Below are 21718 nucleotides of genomic sequence, written 5' to 3'. Positions count from 1 at the left end.
AATATGACTCTGCCTGTGGTATGACTGGCTAATACATAGCTCTATAGAACGTGGCCTTTGATAAGCAGGTGTTTAAATCCAGAACTATTTATAGGTTCATAGGTTCATAGGTTCATACTAGGCTATCTGCCCGAGGGCATTTATAAGCCTAGCCCATCGTTTTGTGGCTTACGCCACCCCTTTAGTATGGGGAACTATACCCATTATTTTGCTGTGCCTCTGTCGAGCAGTGACACTGAGGTAATTCCTGGGGTATATCTGCGATCTCCCATCCATTGGTCAAGATTTCTCTTGAACAAGGCCAGCGAGGTGCTCTGCCTCACATGTACCGGGATTTTGTTCCACAGCATAGGGAGTCTTTGGGTGATGAATCTATCCCTCCAGCACGTCCTATTAATAGCCGTGTCGAGGTTTAAGTCTCCGCCCTTGTGGCTCTGATGGATCTAGATTTTTGAGGTGAAGCATATTCATCAAATCTGGGTTTGACATGGCCTTGTATGTTAGGCAAAGGTCACCTCTGAGCAAGCGTAAGCGACTGAATAGAGCTGGAGTTCTTTCAGTCGGGCAGCATAGGACAGATTTTTGAGACCCTTTATCCTTTTGGTGAGGAACTTTGTGTCCTCTCCAGCTGCTGCAAGTGTCGGGTCAGATACATTCGAATGGGGCATTGTACTCAATCATTGGTCTGATGAGTGATGAGTAAAGGGAGACTATGACCTCCCTTGATCTAGATGAGAATCCCTTCATGATAAGGTGGGCAATGTAGAAGGACTTCCTAACTACTTTAGCTACATGGGTGTCGAATGACAGACTACTATCAACCTGGGTCCCCAGGTCCCTGATAACTTCTTCTGTGCTCAGTGGATTGCCACCTATTTGGTAGCTAGGGGTAACCTTGTTTTTCCGAAGGGTATGACTATGCATTTTTGGCATTTAACTTTAGGCCGTGGCTCTGGCACCAGTTATCCATTTCTGTGAGACCCTTCTGAAGGATATCTGTGTCAGATGTGTTTTCTACTATGGCGCGCAGTTTGCAGTCATCTGCAAACTTTGTCAGCCATAACCCTCCTGTGTTTGCTTGTACTTGGAAAAGTAGATGCCAAACAAGAGTGGGCCCAGGACTGAGCCCTGTGGGACACCACTTGTGACAGGCTTTGAGTCTGACATGGCGCCAGCAACTCTGACCCTGTGGGTTCTGTCACTCAGCCAGTTTGCAACCCATCTTGTGATGTATGGGTTAACATTTAAGCTGATGAGTTTTTCAATGATACCCGAGTGGGGTATTGTATCAAGGCCTTAGCCAGATCGAGGTAGGCTGTATGGACTGCCTTTCCTCATCAATGGCTTTGGTGACTGTTTCAAAAGTCAACCAAGTTTAAAAGGCATGATCTGCCTTTGACAAAGCCAAACTGGGTTGGATCCAAAGTCTGCAAATTCCCTATGTCTTTATTTATGAGGTCCATTATGATCCTCTCCATGGCTTTGCAGATAAGGCTTGTCAAGCTAATGGGCGGTAATTTCCAGGGTCTGTGGAGGCACCGCCTTTGTGAAGTGGGACCACAGTTGCAGTGCGCCACTCCTGGGTACGTATCCAGAGGTAAGACTTTGATTAAACAGCTGTCGTAGCTGTGGGTTTAATTCCTCATTGAGTTCGTGGAGCACACAGCCGGGGACACCATCGGGTCCCATGGATGCTGTGTTTGTTGCTTTGGAGAGACCAGTTTTCACTTGGGCGCTGGAGATGTTTGGGGGCCTGCACTCATTTGGTATAGATATCTCTCTTTTGGGGGGTGAGTTTGCACTGAACCTGTCAGCCAGTATGTTGGCAATGTCTGTAGGATCAGTAATCTTCACATCATTTTGAACTAGTTCTGAGCATATCTGGGAGTTTCCTCCTAGGTTTCTAACATAGCTAAAGAAGGCCTTATGATTGTCTTTTGAGTCTTTAGCTATTTTTCTCTCGAAATTTGCTTTGGATGATTTTATGAGAGCTCTTAGTTTTTACTTATAGTGATCAAGGGTGTCTTACCTTTTAAGGATTTTGCTCTATCTTGTAGTAGCTTCCTCCTTTTGTTGTAGAGTTTGTTTATGGCTGGGGTCCACCAGACTGGACGCTTGCCTTTGGTACAAAGAGTCTTTGTTTTGCTTGGGATTGCCTTATCCATGCAGTCCTGCAGGTGCTGGTAGAAGGCGTTTGTAAGTGATTCAGCGGCTTGAGTATTGTTTTCCACTCGGGGTCCTGAAAGGAGACCACACTAGTCTTTAGAAGTGTGAAGTCGGCTTTTGAGAAGTTCTTTACTGTGGTCTTTTTTATTTCAGGTGGGGGTGGGATGAGGACCTCCAGCGAGATTAGTTTGTGATCTGATCTCACCAGTGAGGGGTATACTTCCGGTGTTGAACATTGTGCTCCCATGTTCGTGATGATGAGATCAAGTATGTTATCTCCTCTTGTGGGGATGGTGACTAGTTGTTCCATGGCATTTGAGTTTATGAATTCCAGGAACTTTTGGGCTAGGGTGTTTGGGCTTGAGTAGTGTTCCCAGTCTATATTAGGGTAATTGAAGTCACCTAGTATGATGGTATTATGAGTGTGCCTGAATATAATGACAAGCAGGAAGGGTTTATCCAAGATATGCAATGTGTATAGTTCCACTTAGTGGTAGCATTTTTATAGGAATAGGGTTCCTTCAGTTACTGTACTCCCCATATGCCTTGCAACCCAATGAAAAAGTCACCCTCTCAAATCTACACTAATAGAACTCTTGCAATAAGACTTCTCCTGTGGCATGAGCACCTAACACACAGCTCTATAGAGTGTAGACTTAGATAGGCAGGTGTTTGAATCCAGCAATATCTAGCTATTGTGGTTATATAACAGTAGAATAATAAGTAGGAATGGGTTAATCAACAGATCTAATGTGAATAATTCAGTGTAGTGATAACACTTATACAGCTATAAGATTTTGATCCCTCCATCCCCTCTTTTATGTGAGCTATATGGATTCCAACATACTGCTGAAGTGATGGTTTCAAGTGTGTGTGCTTTGTGGCACCTCAAGTCTGACTTCTCCTGTAGTATGAGCAATTAATAATGCATGGTGCTATACTACAGAGTGTGGACTTAGATGGGCAGGTGTTTGAATCCAGAAATCTCTATTTTGGTTTTGTAGCAGATAATTAGAAAATAGGCAGGAATGGCTTAATCAAGGGATGTGATGTGGATAATTTAACCAAGGGGTTGCATAACTAATAATTAAACATAAGTAGGAATAACATAACCAAGAGAGGTGATGTGGTTCATAGGTTCATAGGTTGGTACTAGGCTATCAGCCCTAGGGACTATACAAGCCTAGCCATAACAATTCCCTGGCTATTTCTTCCCACACTATTTACTTCCCTGGACACCTGTCTAGCAGGGCGACTGACATGATCCCTGGGGTGAATTTCCTTTCTCCCATCCAATCGTCAAGGTTCCTTTTGAAGAGGGCCAAAGAGGCACTCTGCTTGACATGTATGGGCAGTCTATTCCAGAGTCTGGGGAGTCTCTGGGTCAGGAACCTATCCCTCCAGCATGTTTTGTTTATTGTGATGACAAGGTTTAGATCCCTGGAGTGTGTGGCTCTGAGGGATTGGGATTTCTTTAAGTGTAGCATGTCCAACAGCTCTGGGTTTGACATGGCCTTGTATGTTAAGCAGAGATTGCCTCTGAGTAGACGATATGAGACAGAGTATAGCTGGAGTTTTTTAAGGCGGTCAGCGTAGGGCATCTGCTTTAGGCCTGTGATTCTTTTAGTGAGGTATTTCTGTGGCCTTTCCAGTTGTTGCAGATGTCTTGAGAGGTACATACCAAATGCGGCATTGTATTCTATAATGGGTCTAATGAGGGATGAGTACAGTGGGACAATGACCTCCTTTTTTCTGGATGAAAAGCCCTTAGTGATGAGGTGTGCCACATATAAGGATTTCCTGACTGCTGTGGCAATGTAGTTATCGAAGATGTGACCACTGTCCACCTGTGTCCCTAAGTCTCTTATCACACTTTCGGTGTTTAGTGTACTGCCACCTATGTGGTAATTCATGGGTACATGTTTTTTCCCAAAGGGGATAACTATACATTTTTTGGCATTGAGCTTGAGCCCATGGCTCTGGCACCAAGCATCTGTTTCTGTAAGGTTCTTTTGTAGAGTATCCACATCATTTGGGGATTCAATAATGGCTCCCAGTTTACAGTCATCTGCGAACTTTGTTAGCCAGAGTCCCTTAGTGTTGGCCTGTATTTCAGAGAAGTAGATGCCAAACAAGAGCGGTCCCAGGACTGAACCCTGAGGTCCTCTACTTGTCACTTGTCTGGAGCTGGATTTGGAGTTGGCTACTTTTACAGTGTGGGTTCTGTCAGAAAGCCAGTTGGCAACCCATTGGGTGACATAGGGATTAATGCCCAGCTTAGTAAGTTTATCTATGATTCCAGAGTGGGGGATGGTGTCAAAGGCCTTGGTGAGGTCTAGATAGGCTGTGTAGACCACCTTACCCTTGTCCATGGCTCTGGAGACTGATTCGAAGAAGTCAATCAGGTTCAGGAGACAAGATTGGGCCTTCACGAACCCAAACTGGGTGGGGTCCAGTGCTTGAAGGTAGCCAATGTCTTTGTTTATAAGTTCCATGATAATATGCTTCATGGCCTTGCAGATAAGGCTCATCAGACTAATGGGACGGTAGTTTCCGGGATCCAAGGTGGATCCCCCCTTGTGGAGTGGGATAACTGTAGCTCTGCACCACTCAGTGGGCACAAACCCTGAGGTGAGGCTATGATTAAACATGAAACTTAGGTGAGGTGCCAGTTCATATTGTAATTCATATAGTACACAGCCCGAGATGTCATCTGGTCCCTGGATGCTGTATTCTTAGCTTTGGAGAGTGCGTTTTATACCTGTGTGGCCATTATTACCAGAATTTGGCAATCTTCTGGTATTGAGATGGGCAGTTTAGGGGGTGAGGGGGGGTGAAGTTGGCACTGAATCGATCTGCCAGGATATTGGCAATATCTTTGGGATCAGTATATTTAATGCCATTCTGTTTTAGCTCAGAGCAGATCTGAGCATTGTCATTTAGATTCTTGACATAGTTATAGAACGCCTTGTGGTTGCCTTTTGAATCTTTGGCAATTTTATTTTCGTAACTAGCTTTGGAGGATTTTATGAGGGATCTTAGTTTCTTACTGAGGCTGGTAAGGGAGTTTTTTGCATCCTGGGATTTTCCTCTTTTCTGAAACAGTTTCTTCCTTTTGTTGTAAAGTTTGTTTATGGCAGGGGACCACCAGATTGGCTTCCTTTTTTGGAGGAGAGCATCTTGGCTCTATTTGGGATGGCACAATTCATGCATGAGTGGATTTGCTCATACAGTGCCTTAGTGTAGGATTCAGCAGTCAAACTTTCAGTTCCTGTCTGCATGGGCGTCATGAAGTTTGTCACTTCTGACTTGAGTAGCATGAAGTTGGCTTTGAAGCAGTTTTTTTATGGAGGTTTCCTTACTGGGGGGGTGGGGCTGGGATGTGGATGTTAAGGGCGACTAGCTTATGGTCAGACTTGACTAACGAGGGGGTGACCATAGGTGTGGAGCATCGATTTCCCATGTTGGTAATGACCAGGTCTAGGATATTGGAGCCCCTTGTGGGACTATGGATTAGTTGATCCAGGGCGTTGGAATTTATGAATTCCAAGAACCGTTGGGCAAAGGTGTTGGTACACGAGTAGTTTTCCCAGTTAATGGCAGGGTAGTTAAAATCACCCAGTATTAGGGTATTTGGTTCTATCTTAATATTTTCCAGTATGTTTAGAAAGGTGTAGTGAGAATCTTGGGGCATGGTGGGGGATCTGTAGCAAGCTACAATTTGGATTGCAGTCTTACCTAGTGTTAGTTGCACCTGGACAATTTCAGATGCATTGTGTTGGGCAAATAGCCTGGTGGTGTGAATATCCTTGGTGAATATGGAGACTCCTCCACCTTTAGTTTTTTGGTCCTGGTTTGGTGGCTGAAAAGTGTGGTAAGAGTTGTAGCTTGGTATTGCAGGAGTGCTCTCTGGAGCCTTGAACCAGGTCTCAGTTACTGCACAGATATCGATGTTCTCCATTTTTCAGAGTGTCTCGAGAGAGTGCATTTTGAGGTTTAGACTTCTAGCATTGAGAAGCATTACCTTCAGATTTTGCATGCTTGTACCTGTTACGGTGGTGGTTTTGTCCTTTGAACTTTGCCTAAAAAAGGCACTATAGGGGTGGCAAGAGCCTTAGCCAGTAACCTGAATCCCAGGGGCGACAGGTGCAGACCATCTCTGGCAAAGCATCGTGGTCTGTCGATCATGTCATCTCAGGCAGACAGATACTGGATCCCCTTTGAATGACACCAGAAGCTTAGCCAGTTGGACAATTTAACCTAGTGGGAACATTTAACGTGTACATGATTTGATCCCTCCAACCCCCTTTTAGGTAAGCCATATGGATTCAAATGAAAAACTGAAGTCATCCCTTGAAGATTGTTCTTTCTGATACCTCTTTCTATGATTTTTTTCCATGATATCAGTGGTTAATACATACTGCTGTAGAGTACACACCTAGATAGGCAAGGTTCCTAATGTAGCAGTGTTTAAGTACTGTATAGATTTAGGACAATACTGACAACCAGGGCTTGCTTATTCAATAGATAGCGAAATGGATGACTCACACTGGTGTCAACACTGACATGAAAAAAGATTTTTGAGCACTGAAACTACATTTTTCAAGAGCCATAACCATTCACACATGCTGCTGATGTATTCCCTTCAAGTTTGTGCTTTATGACATTTCTAGTGCTTTATGAAATAGGACCTGTGTTATGATATTTTTTTTATGTTTTTTGAATAGGTGGGCAAAGTTCATTTAATAATTGTTGCACAGCCTTATGAGCATGCTTAGTATAATGATGCATGCATTGCATTTTCCACTATGCGATGGTTAGCAGAAGGCAACAGAGTTAATCAATGGTGAGAACTAATTATTTTCATTTACTGTAGTGTGGCAAAAACTGCTGAGAAGTTGCTTTTGGCAACATGGCTCTGCTGACTGTCATACAATTGAGTTAGCTGCCAATGTGTGGAGTACACCAACAGTGTTATAGGCTTGTCAACAACTACTGTATGCAAACTCTAACAGTTTCTGCAGTTCTCTAACAACCTGATGGTGATGTTGCAACTGTCTTCAAGGTATGTTACATTTTGTGCTCGAAGTATTAGGATTTGTTGCACAATGTTAAATTCAATAGACATTTTCCAAAAATGATGTTAAAAATTCCTTCAGGAGTGTTCTTGTCATAGTGTGTTAACTGTGTATTTGTGGCAACAGCAGGTAATATACACATAATATGATGCTTACATAGATACACATGCTTTCCACTCCAATCACATAATACTTTGACACAGTGCATGCAACAGTTGCCCTTATATAATTATGGCATTGGGCATACTTGTGTTGTGATTACTTCCCCTTGGAGGTAACACTCTTTTGTAGTCTATCACACCATAAGCATGCACTCACACACACACACACACACACACACACACACACACACACACACACACACACTCAGAGCAGCTGTTAATGGACTGCCTCTACATGCCTTGTGTCTGGTAAGATTTCCAGCTTAGTAAATCTCCTCGAAGGAAGGACACTCAGCAAACTCGGAGCTACAATATATAACATTAAGTATCCTGTTTTTTGTTTATTTTGTTCTTTATTTCTTTGTTGTTTATAGCACTTTGTGTACTGTGTATTTTTTCTAGCTAGTTTCACTGTGTGTGAGGTATTAACTGGAAATTGACCACTCTTATTAAGCACCTGTTGGGTTGTTTGTTTATGATAACTTGTTGCAGTTAAACTCTTTTTTCTAGTGGCTCCTTTAGCTGTTTAAAACTTTCATTTAAAGGCTCACTGCTGCTTTTCAGCTGGGAGTAACATTTCTGCAGTTTGTTCTAAGTAGTGGGGATATTTGTAGCATTTCCATATTCAGGCTTGTATTTGGGCCTAGTGTTTGTGGAGGCTGTGTGTCTGAGCACATAATTCAGGGACATCTTGTTTTAGCCAAAGTCATCAGGCATTTCAGTGAGAGAGAATTGTTTGAGGTCATTGGCTGACTGAGGTCTCCTGGACTACAGCTTAGACTAAGCACCTCATTGGTTCTTTTGAGATTTCTTTCTTAAAAGCTGTCTCAGGTTTCAACTTTCTGTTACCTAAGAAGCTCAGTTGTGAGTGTTCAGCCATTTTACAGTGAGCTTATCGAAGGAAGGACACTCAGCAAACTCGGAGCTACAATATATAACATTAAGTATCCTGTTTTTTGTTTATTTTGTTCTTTATTTCTTAGTTGTTTATAGCACTTTGTGTACTGTGTATTTTTTCTAGCTAGTTTCACTGTGTGTGAGGTATTAACTGGAAATTGTCCACTCTTATTAAGCATCTGTTGGGTTGTTTGTTTATGATAACTTGTTGCAGTTAAACTCTTTTTTCTAGTGGCTCCTTTAGCTGTTTAAAACTTTCATTTAAAGGCTCACTGCTGCTTTTCAGCTGGGAGTAACATTTCTGCAGTTTGTTCTAAGTAGTGGTGATATTTGTAGCATTTCCATATTCAGGCTTGTATTTGGGCCTAGTGTTTGTGGAGGCTGTGTGTCTGAGCACATAATTCAGGGACATCTTGTTTTAGCCAAAGCCATCAGGCATTTTAGTGAGAGAGAATTGTTTGAGGTCATTGGCTGACTGAGGTCTCCTGGACTACAGCTTAGACTAAGCACCTCATTGGTTCTTTTGAGATTTCTTTCTTAAAAGCTGTCTCAGGTTTCAACTTTCTGTTACCTAAGAAGCTCAGTTGTGAGTGTTCAGCCATTTTACAGTGAGCTTATCGAAGGAAGGACACTCAGCAAACTCGGAGCTACAATATATAACATTAAGTATCCTGTTTTTGTTTATTTTGTTCTTTATTTCTTTGTTGTTTATAGCACTTTGTGTACTGTGTATTTTTTCTAGCTAGTTTCACTGTGTGTGAGGTATTAACTGGAAATTGTCCACTCTTATTAAGCATCTGTTGGGTTGTTTGTTTATGATAACTTGTTGCAGTTAAACTCTTTTTTCTAGTGGCTCCTTTAGCTGTTTAAAACTTTCATTTAAAGGCTCACTGCTGCTTTTCAGCTGGGAGTAACATTTCTGCAGTTTGTTCTAAGTAGTGGGGATATTTGTAGCATTTCCATATTCAGGCTTGTATTTGGGCCTAGTGTTTGTGGAGGCTGTGTGTCTGAGCACATAATTCAGGGACATCTTGTTTTAGCCAAAGCCATCAGGCATTTCAGTGAGAGAGAATTGTTTGAGGTCATTGGCTGACTGAGGTCTCCTGGACTACAGCTTAGACTAAGCACCCCATTGGTTCTTTTGAGATTTCTTTCTTAAAAGCTGTCTCAGGTTTCAACTTTCTGTTACCTAAGAAGCTCAGTTGTGAGTGTTCAGCCATTTTACAGTGAGCTTATCAAAGGAAGGACACTCAGCAAACTCGGAGCTACAATATATAACATTAAGTATCCTGTTTTTTGTTTATTTTGTTCTTTATTTCTTTGTTGTTTATAGCACTTTGTGTACTGTGTATTTCTTCTAGCTAGTTTCACTGTGTGTGAGGTATTAACTGGAAATTGTCCACTCTTATTAAGCATCTGTTGGGTTGTTTGTTTATGATAACTTGTTGCAGTTAAACTCTTTTTCTAGTGGCTCCTTTAGCTGTTTAAAACTTTCATTTAAAGGCTCACTGCTGCTTTTCAGCTGGGAGTAACATTTCTGCAGTTTGTTCTAAGTAGTGGGGATATTTGTAGCATTTCCATATTCAGGCTTGTATTTGGGCCTAGTGTTTGTGGAGGCTGTGTGTCTGAGCACATAATTCAGGGACATCTTGTTTTAGCCAAAGCCATCAGGCATTTCAGTGAGAGAGAATTGTTTGAGGTCATTGGCTGACTGAGGTCTCCTGGACTACAGCTTAGACTAAGCACCTCATTGGTTCTTTTGAGATTTCTTTCTTAAAAGCTGTCTCAGGTTTCAACTTTCTGTTACCTAAGAAGCTCAGTTGTGAGTGTTCAGCCATTTTACAGTGAGCTTATCAAGGAAGGACACTCAGCAAACTCGGAGCTACAATATATAACATTAAGTATCCTGTTTTTTGTTTATTTTGTTCTTTATTTCTTTGTTGTTTATAGCACTTTGTGTACTGTGTAATTTTTCTAGCTAGTTTCACTGTGTGTGAGGTATTAACTGGAAATTGTCCACTCTTATTAAGCATCTGTTGGGTTGTTTGTTTATGATAACTTGTTGCAGTTAAACTCTTTTTTTCTAGTGGCTCCTTTAGCTGTTTAAAACTTTCATTTAAAGGCTCACTGCTGCTTTTCAGCTGGGAGTAACATTTCTGCAGTTTGTTTTCCACCCTCCCTCCCTGTTGGTATAGTGTTTTTATAGTTGGTGGCTTTGCAGTTGCCCGCCCCTAGTGTAAATTTGATCTGGGACCCTCCTCCCAGTCTAGTGTCATTACCTCATTCTACCCAGTACAGTGAGAGCATTTGAGAAGGCCAATCAGCTTAGTTTCTGCTACTCCTTTCTCTCTTTCCTTTCTCTCTTTCAAAAAAAAAAAAAAAAAAAAAAATTATCTGCTTTTACTGTATTTGTGTTTTTTCTTACTTTATTTTGCTCTTGCATCATCTTAAAAGTACTCAATTGTATTTATTACTGCTTGGTGTAACTCATTGTAAGCCTTTTAGTTTAAGCACCTGGGCTTCAGACCAGTTTTACATTAGGAAGGTTTGTGGTCTGCACTGTAGTGGCAGAACAGGTAGCTTACATCCTTCTAAGTTGGGAACTGCTGATTGAGGGCTCAGTGTCTGTTATTCTAAAAGTGTATTAATTCTGGTTTAAGCACTTGGGCTTGAGGCCAGTTATTTTACATTAAGAGGGTTCGTGTTCTGCACTCTTGTGGGAGTAGAGGCTGGACTCTGTCCTTCTGAGCTGGGAATTTCTGGTTAAAGCTTATAGTGCCTGCATATTTGAACTGCTTCTTAGTGAAATTGGTACACCTCGTTTGCTGTAGCATAGACTAGATCCAGACCTGCTGAATCTAGCTTTGTTTGTATAACTTGAGCACTAATCCAGGCATTCTTTAAAGTATTCAGTTGTATTTATTACTGCTGGTAGTAACTTGATTAAAGTGTAGCTATCATTTCTAAGTCTTTTGGATTAAGCACTTGGGCTTCAGACCAGTTGTTTTACATTAGGAAGGTTTGTGGCCTGCACTGTGGTGGCAGGACAGGTAGCTTACATCCTTCTAAGTTAGGAACTGCTGATTGAGAGCTCAGTGTCTGTTATTCTAAAAGTGTATTAGTTCTGGTTTAAGCACTTGGGCTTCAGGCCAGTTATTTTACGTTAAGAAGGATTGCGGTCTGCATTCTTGTGGGAGGAGAGGCTGGACTCTGCCCTTCTGAGCAGGGAATTTCTGGTTAAAGGCTTATAGTGCCTGCATATTCTAACTGTTTCTTACTGAAATTGGTACACCTTGTTTGCTGTAGCATAGACTAGATCCAGGCCTGCTGAATCTAGCTTTATTTGTATGCTTGTTGTTTGTTTATTTCCCTGAAACGCTAATTCCACCTAAAACGTGGCCTTTTAGCACTTCTGTGGATCTGCATTGCTTACTGTACTTATTTCCTTGTTTCACTTGTAAGAAAGTTACTGTTTGTCGTTTTTGCATTTAAGTTACCTGTAACACATTGCATTTAAGTTACCTGGCACTTGCTCACTAAAGCAATTATATAAGTCAGCTCTAAAAAAATTAAAAGGACTACACCCTCACAAACTCCCCTTGAGTACCTTGTTCCCCAATGGCCCTTTTTTTCAATTATAAAGGAATTCCCAATACTATTCTAGCATGTCCAAAGGTCAGTTGTCAATCTCCTCTCCTGTCCAGCAGGTGAATCTGGGAATCTTGAGGCAATGTTACAACTGCCTCATGTACACAGACAACCCTCTCCTCCTCCCAACAAATTCCAACACATGTGAGAGATGCAACCATATAGCCAAACTGGAGGCTAAGCTCTCTCAACTCAGTACTGGCGTAACCAGTCAGGAGGAGAAGGAAACCACACTCACTACAATTCCAGTCTCACCTAGACCTACCACGACAACAAACCAAACACATAAACACACAAAAACATACTCGGAGGCTCTAAATAAAAATCTGCCTAAGCAGCAGAGACCTCCAAAGCAGACACCCAAGCAACCGCTACCCCAAAACAAAACACGTGCAACACATAACTCACAAAGCTAGTGTGCCAAACAGTCACAGCCCTTAAGGATAAACAACACACCTGATACACTTGTAATAGGTGACTCTATCGTCAGGCACACTGACGTCCCGCTCACCAGGCTGAACAAGGAGAAGGTCATGGTGAGCTGCCTGTCGGGTGCTAGGATCCGCCACATAACACAAGCACTCAGGTCACTCCAAGGCAAGTACAAATATGACTCAGTCATTGTCCATGCTGGTGTGAATGACCTGAGACCTACCTCCCTGGACTACATGAAAAGAGACATAGAGGAGCTCTCTGAGCATGTAGCCCAGGCCGGTATGACCCTGACCTTGAGTAGCATCTTACCCTCACCAAGAATGATGCCACAATATGAAGACAATATGATCAATTTCAACAATTGGCTTAAGTGTTGGTGTCATTCAAAGGGGATCCAATGCCTGTCAGCCTGGGATGACATGCTCGACAAGCCACGATGCTTCGTTAGGGACGGCTTGCACCTGTCACCCCTGGGCTTTCGGATATTGGCAAAGGCTCTTGCTACCCCCATAGTGCCTTTTTAGGCAAGGCTCAAAAGACAAACCCACCTCCATAGGTATCACAAGGGATAAGAAACTAAGAGTAATGCTACTCAACGCCAGAAGTCTAAACCTCAAGATGCACGCACTCAAAACTCTCCTTAGCATGGAGAACATCGATATCTGTGCAGTAACAGAAACCTGGTTCAAGGCTCTCGAGAGCACCCCAGCACTACCAGGTTATACCTCATACCATGCTTTTCGGCCCCAAAACTTGGACCGAACCACAAAAGGAGGGGAGTATCAATATTCACAAAGATACCCACACCTCCAGGTTGGTGGCACAGCACGAAGCATCAGAGACTATCCATGTGCAACTAACTGTGGGTAAAACTGCCTTCCAGTTTATAGCCTGCTACAGACCACCCTCCCAAACACAGGAACCCCACTTGGCCTTCCTGAGAATACTGGAAAATATGAAGGTCTCTCCAAACACCATTATATTGGGCGACTTCAACTACCCAAACATAGACTGGGAGCATTACCCTAGCTCCAACACCCTAGCCCAAAGGTTCCTAGAATTTATAAACTCAAATGCTATGGAACAACTTGTTACCACTCCCACAAGAGGGGAAAACATACTGGACCTGATCATCACCAACATGGGGACACTATGCTCCAGACCAGAAGTGTATCCCTCACTGGTAAGATCAGACCATAAACTAATCTCACTGGATATTCACATCCCGACCCCACCCCCTGCCCAGAAAACCACAGTGAAAAACTTCTCTAAAGCAAATTTCACACGCCTCAAAACCGAGGCGAAATCCTTCAAAGCCCCCGAGCCTGTGGAAAATACAGCCCAGACCGCAGAATCCTTTATAAATGCATTCTATGAACACCTTCAGGAATGCATGGATCATGCAATCCCATATAAAACCAAGACCCAATCCTCCAAATGCAGACGTCCTGTCTGGTGGACCCCAGCCATAAACAAACTATACAATAGAAGGAGGAAGCTACTACATGATAGAGCAAAATCCCAAAAAGGGAAGGCATCTCTGATCAGTATTAGCAAAAAACTACGGGCACTCATAAAATCGTCTAAGGCCAGCTTCGAGAGAAAAATTGCACAGGACACTAAGGATAATCACAAGGCTTTCTTTAGTTATGTTAGGAACCTGGGTGAAAATTCCCAGATATGCTCAGAATTAGTCCAAAATGACAAAAAATACACCGAGCCCACAGACATTGCCAACATCCTAGCTGACAGGTTCAGTGCAAACTCCTCCCCCCTCCCCACCAAAAGGGCAAATATCTATCCCAACAGAGTGCTGCCCCCCTGACATCTCAGATGCTCAGGTAAGAGCCGCCCTCTCCAAAGCAAAAAACACAGCATCAATGGGACCAGATGGTGTCCCGGGCTGCGTCCTACATGAACTCCAAGAAGAGCTAAACCCAAACATAAAACTACTGTTCAATCTTAGCCTTACTACAGGATATGTACCCAAAGAGTGGCGTACAGCAACAGTGGTCCCTCTCCACAAAGGTGGTGCCTCAACGGATCCTGGAAACTATCGCCCCATAGGCCTGACTAGCTTGGTCTGCAAAGCTATGGAAAGGATCATCATGTACCTCATAAATAAAGATATTGGGGACCTACAGACACTGGATCCTACCCAGTTTGGCTTTGTTAAGGGCAGATCCTGCCTCTTAAACCTGGTCGATTTCTTTGAAACAGTCACCAAGGCCATTGACGAGGGGAAGGTGGTCCACACAGCCTACCTGGACCTTGCAAAAGCCTTCGATACAATACCCCACTCGGGCATTATAGATAAGCTCACCAGCTTAAATATAAACCCCTATGTCACTAGATGGGTTGCAAACTGGCTCAAGGACAGAACCCACATGGTTAGAATTGCTGGAGCCATGTCAGACTCCAAACCAGCTACAAGTGGCATCCCACAAGGCTCAGTCCTGGGACCTCTCTTGTTCGGTATATATTTCTCGGTACAGGCCAACACGGAAGGACTGTGGCTGACCAAGTTCGCAGATGACTGCAAACTGGGCGCCATAATCAACTCTCCAGCCGACACAAGCATCCTCCAAAAGGGCCTCATAGAAACAGACAACTGGTGCCAGAGCCATGGCCTCAAGCTAAATGCCAATAAGTGTATAGTCATCCCCTTTGGCAAAAACAAAGTGCCCACAAATTACCACATAGGTGGTAATCCATTAAGTACAGAAGAAGTCATTAGGGACCTGGGGACCCAAGTTGATAGCAATCTCTCATTTGGCAACCACGTGGCCAAAGTGGTTAGAAAAACATTTTATATAGCCCACCTAATCATGAAGGGATTCACATCTAGATCAGGGGAGGTCATCGTGCCTCTTTACTCATCCCTCATCAGGCCCATAATTGAGTACAATGCCCCTTTTGGGATGTACCTTACCAGTCACCTGCAGCAACTGGAAAGACCCCAAAAGTACCTCACCAAGAGGATCAAAGGGCTCAAGCAGATGCCATATGCTGCCCGGTTAAAGAAACTCCAGCTCTCCTCAGTGGCATACCGCCTGCTCAGAGGCGATCTGTGCCTGACATATAAAGCCATGTCCAACCCAGAATTAATGGACATGCTGCACCTCAGAAAATCCAAATCCCATCGAGCTACACGCTCGAGAGACTTGAACCTCAGCACTGAAATAAATAGGACATGCTGGAGGGACAGATTCATAACCCAGAGGCTCCCTTCACTCTGGAATAAAATCCCAGTCCAGGTTAGGCAGAGTCCCACATTGACTCTCTTCAAGAGGAATCTTGATGAGTGGATGGGAGATCGTAGGTTTACCCCGGCTATCACTTCTGTGTCACTGTTAGACAGAGGCACAGTATACTAACCTCAAAAAAAGGCATAGCAAAATTAATTTAAAATGGGTGGCGAAAGCCAAACACACTCTGGCTAGGCTTATAAATGCCCTAGGGCAGATAGCCTAGTATGAACCTATGAACCTATGTATATATATATATATACATATATATATATATATATATATATATATATATATATATATATATATAGGTGTGAGTGTGTGTGCGATTGTGTGGTAGTACGGATGAACTACTGCTGCAGGGCCAACCATCCAGTGGTGTAAACCTTGGCTCTAGATGATTGTCACTGTTGAAGTGACAACCTGACCCCATGTGCAAAAATGAGAAAAGGGGTTGAGGATGGATGGATATATATGTACGGGTCCCCTTCAGATGATCAACGTTTCAAAACTTTGAACATCATATGGATGAGGACCAGATGATCGAAGTTTTGAAACTTCCAACATTCTTAATGGAGATCGCCATACAACAAAGAATGGGAAATTTGCAGTTTTCCTCACTGTAGTGCAATCTCAGAGTCGGTGCATTTAATTAGCAGGGGGTGTGGGAGGTGCGGATGGGCTTGCCACCCTGCAAAACTGTAACAGAATTTTTTTTTTTTTTGTTTTGTTTAATAGATGTTTGAAGTTTCAAAACTTCAATCATCTGGCCCTCAGCCATATGATGTTCGAAGTTTTGAAATGATCATCTGAAGTAGACCCACATGTATATATCATCTGTTATTTACTACAAATCTGTAACAATTTTTAGTGCAGCATAATTTTCTGTTTATTTTCTGTTCAACATGAGTGTTTGTATCTGTGACATATCCAAGTGGACTGCTCTGCATAATGATTTTAGATGTGTTCACTGTCTCACTTCCTGTCCTTCACAACATGCATGCCACAATTGTTATTGTATCCACTGGCAGTACTTGTATGGGCAGTATGTCCAGGTGTTCCTTAATTTTCTCAGTTTGTTCACATATTTATGTATGTGCTTTTCCATTACTCCTGTACTGATAGTTTGAAACATATAAGCTATGGGAAGTTGTAAACTTTTGTTACTTGCATGTCTTTCCAAAGAACAAACTTTTCCTTCTTAATCTTTGCTAACTGTACTTTTTTTAATGTGCATGCCAATGCCAGTGAAGTTACCACATGTACATTACTGCACTCACTGTAATGTACAACTGTATCAACTTTCCTTGCCCACTTATTGTTAGGTTTCTACTTCCATGTATTTATTCCTAATTGGCCTATGTGTTGAGCTTTGTGTGCACACATTTTTCAGATCTCAAGTTTGTGTACACTCCTTTGTTTATATTGCCTATTTGAGACTTGCCTTACCTCATCATGGCTGAGAGTCTGCATTGTGGGCTCCCACCATGGCTATTAATCCTGTGGCATGCCTTAGCTTCTTGCATATTTGATCAGAATTGCTGCTAGTCATGCACACAAGATCAGTTGTGTTAGCTCTACAATATATTCAGGATGTGACTGAATCCATGGGAATGTTTTTTACTTAAACTTTTCTACATGATTAATGAAAGCAAAATTCTGTTTTTGGATAATTAAAGATTGTTTTTATATTAATGAAAGCAAATTTCTGTTTTTGGATAATTATTTTAAGTAAAAAATTATACTTCAAAAAGGGAACTGTGAATCTAAAGGTCTGGTTTACTTGGCAGTGTATAAATTGTGTAAGGCTAACTATATGGACAAGCTAGAAAGGAAATTAGCAAAAAGGATTTATGAACATATATATGATTTAAAAAGAGTTAATATAAACAATGCTTTGTTTAAGCACAGCTTAACTTGAATTGGTTTTATAAAGTTTGAGTTTGGAATCTTGGAGATAGTTTCACTTAATGCCCAAGGGGGACATTGGGAAAATAAATTGGAATACAGAGAATTGCTCTGGCAAATAAGATTAGATTCCACAGTTAAACCTGACTTGAATGAATACATTTCCATCCAGCCAATTCTTAAGATGAGAGCAGCAAAATTGTGAATGAATTGTATTATTTAAGCATTATTTAAGTATTTTGATATCTGTTTTTAAACTTCTTGTTTACATATTTTATCAATTTTACATTTCACCAGCGTTTATTTGCTTAATGTAACCAAAAAGATTGTTGTATATTTAAGTGCAACATAAATTATTTGACCCCAGGATTTACTAACCTTCCGTGTAAGACTAAGTTAGTCTTACATGGAAACTGCAGTCTAAGAGTAAGACGTCAGAGCGCCATGCATATTCACGAGGGCGTGCTGCCTCAACTCTAAGGCTAACACGGAGCATGCACGAGTGCAAGGGGAGTGTCAGACTGCCGAGCAGTCCAAAAATCCATGCCCCTGCAAGTCTCTCAATTGGGAAATGTCAACTGACATGAGCGAGTCCACTCAAATATGTACATACCCAACACTACACTCCCCCACATTCTAAACCCCAGTACAATTATAAAATGTAAAACTTTTATTTATTTTTTTAATTATTCCCGATATAGCTGCCCGTATTTGCACATGTTTGCGCTGGTTTGCCCATTGATTAGCTACAGTTAGCAGTTTAGACATCGAAGAGGATAATAAGAACCTTATATGCAAATTAAGCAAAATAGCAATAGCGTAGTGGTAGAGCCTTCACACAAAGTGGAGGCATTCCTGATTTGAGTCCCACCACTCCCCTTTCTATTTTCTGTTGGAAATATGTATATAAAAATAATTCCTGACATTTATCTTTTAAATTTTAGTAAAAAGCATTGAAATGGCCTATATAGTAGTGAACGAATTTTATATATATATATATATATATATATATATATATATATATATATATATATATATACATATATATATATATATATATATATATATATATATATATATATATATAAGAAGGTGAAATGGTTATGCATACTGATGAATGCATAAATAACGTATCTTAAGCAATGTGAAGCACTGCTAAGCAAAGTTTAACAGTATTAAGTATATTTAAGTATAATTGCTCATAGCTTAGCTCTGCTTTAACTAGCGCAATAGCTTTGCATGGAGCTGCACATCGCACAAACTAGCACAACGTCGGGCAACGCCGGGCAACATTGAGCAACGTAGGGCACCGTAGAGCAATGTAGAGCAACGTTGGGCAAAGTTGAGCAAACTTAGCACAGATACTGCCTTAACGTGTTTATTAAAACAAAACCGTTTTCACCACGGCAATCCGCGGCTTCTTCAGAGAATACAACAAACAATCCTAAACTCCGTTTAAAAATCAAAAAAGAGGAAATGACATCATCCAACTTCCTCAAAGCAGCATCAACATTATTAAAAACATTTAAACTCTTAAAATAACAGCCTTGTTAAAAATATATATGTATATACCCTTCAAAATACAATACATACACCTTGTGGTTGTTGCCATAGGGAATTTGATTGGGTTTGTGACAGTGACAGTCAACACACAATTAAAAAGATGTCACACTTTTACTAATATACTTTTCTAACTTGACATTTGGACAGGATGTCTGTCTTGTGTTTTTAAAATATGGTTTGAAGGTATTGTATCAAGTAACAGTGATGTTTATGACATCGAATTTTTAACAAGGCTGTTATTTTAAGAGTTTAAATGTTTTTAATAATGTTGATGCTGCTTTGAGGAAGTTGGATGATGTCATTTCCTCTTTTTTGATTTTTAAACGGAGTTTAGGATTGTTTGTTGTATTCTCTGAAGAAGCCGCGGATTGCCGTGGTGAAAACGGTTTTGTTTTAATAAACACGTTAAGGCAGTATCTGTGCTGAGTCTGCTTTTTGACAAGGACCTCGCTTTACTGAATTATCGGTTTGGTTTGTTTTGTCGTTATTGCGGTTTGTGGTTTTTTGGGCGAGGATTCCTGTTTGTCTTACAGTATACTCTAGCAGTGTGATGGCGAGTGGTGCCGACAGCAACGGTGGTGACCTAGCTAGTGTGTTGGCTGGTTTATCAGCCAGACTTGATCAACTTAACTCGAGGATGGACGACTTCCAGGCTACTTTCCGAGTACCTATGGCAGGCGTTGGCGGTGGTTTAAATACAGCCGGTGCTAGCCAAGGTAGTATCGATGATGTTATACCAGCGGCTCAACCGGAGAGAACCAATACAGCTGGTAACATTAACTTGACACATGTGGACAGTATGGACAATTTCTTCCCTTTATCGGGTGTCAGTCAGGAAGGAGAGACGAGGACAGGACGTCCTGGTTCTTTTGCTGGTGCTGTTATGACTAACAGACCTACTCAACGTACGGACAACGGACTTGTTGGGACTAATTTTGGGCTACCTGATTTTCAGGGTTGGCTTTTGGACACTGGTAACTTGTCTTTTAGTCAGCAAGGTATGTTGGCCGGTACTGATGCCTTAGGTACTAATAATACGTGTTTAGCTGACAAGTTAAAATTATTCGACTCCAAACTGCTTAAATTGAAAAAATCGCAGTTGGAGTCTGCTTATTTTAAACAATGTTTATCAGAAAAATTAATCCCTAAAGGGTTGCGAAACAACTTTGTACCTTCTGCCTTAGTTGTTGATCAGGCATTTTTTAATGATTTAGAACTACTGTTTCAACAGCAAGGAGTGCAGTTATTAGAAATCATTGTCAAACATTATTCCCTTCACATTGATTTGTTGGTGAATGAATTAAATAATTTGGACAAAGACATAAAACTTGATTTGGACTTTACCAGATATAAATTCGACTATGGTCGGATTTTGTCGAGTATTGACACATTATTAGTCAAGTTAAAAGTTGGTAAAAATAAAAAATTAGTTAGGGACAGGGAAGCTTACTCCAAAGGTGAGGCATACCCTAGACTTAAAGGACCTAATAATGCACGTATGGACCACACCAACGTTAGTCAGAGTATAGACACGAGTGAGGATAGGGATTGCCTAGAGGACAATATGGAAGAAAATAATGACAGTGACAACACAGGACCAAGACGGAGTAATAGAATAAAAGCTTCCACTAGAAACAGGGACAGGTCTGGTAACAATCAACAGGGCCCTGGTACTATGAGTAACACAGGTAATTACCAACATGGTAGGAATTTTTTAGGACAACGCAGCAACAAAGCCCACACGAACAAGAGGAAGAATTAAATTCAGGTATAAATACTGAACTTCCTCTAGGAGCATGTGACTTGTTGCTTGACCAAGATATTACATCTTGTCCACCTATTCCAAGTGAGTATCCTATCATACTCACAAATAAAAAAGGAGATTTTAAGATCTATAATTTCTCTGAGATATTACTCGATGAACAGTTAGTAGAATTATTGGCCTTTGGGTACTCCTTTGTCCCAAACTATTTTGGAAGTATTTCTAAGGAACTAATTGAATTAAAATGTTATGTAAGAAAGATGAATTTAAAACTTGTTTTTAACCAACAAAATGATACTGAAAATGTGACCATTACTGGTGACAGTTTACCTATTATGAAGGTACCTAGTGTGTTTAACCCCCCACTACATAACACATTGGAACTATTTGAGAGAATTTGTGAAATGGATTTCAGATACCTGGCAGCCAATAGTAATGGCAAGTATGGTGAAAACAATATAAACATTTCCAAGGAACAAATGGTACTCTTGGATGAGATATGTTGGTTGCCTGTTCGCTTATTAAAACCTGACAAGGGTGGGGGCCTTGTCCTTTTTGATAACATAACATACAATGAAAAAATGGCCAAAGTTTTGGATACAGATGCGTATGAGAGATCATCAAGAAGTGAGGTTAATGGTAGTATTAGAAAGATAAGAGGTTATTTTAGGGACCTGTTCCTGGCAGGAAAAATAGATATCAATCTATACAATTATATTGACATTAATTGTCCTAAAATTCCTGCCATGTTCGGGATCCCTAAAATCCATAAAAATATCCATGACCCCCCTATGAGAGCACTGATTGATGGTAGGTCCTCGATCACTTATCCCTGTTCAAAACTCATTACAA

This window comes from Protopterus annectens, chromosome 3.part1, assembly GCF_019279795.1.
Source record: "Protopterus annectens isolate FY-2018-M chromosome 3.part1, PAN1.0, whole genome shotgun sequence".
In the NCBI taxonomy this organism is placed as follows: Eukaryota; Metazoa; Chordata; order Ceratodontiformes; family Protopteridae; genus Protopterus; species Protopterus annectens.
The sequence above is the reverse complement of the archived record's forward strand: the minus strand, read 5'-3'. Positions refer to the sequence as shown.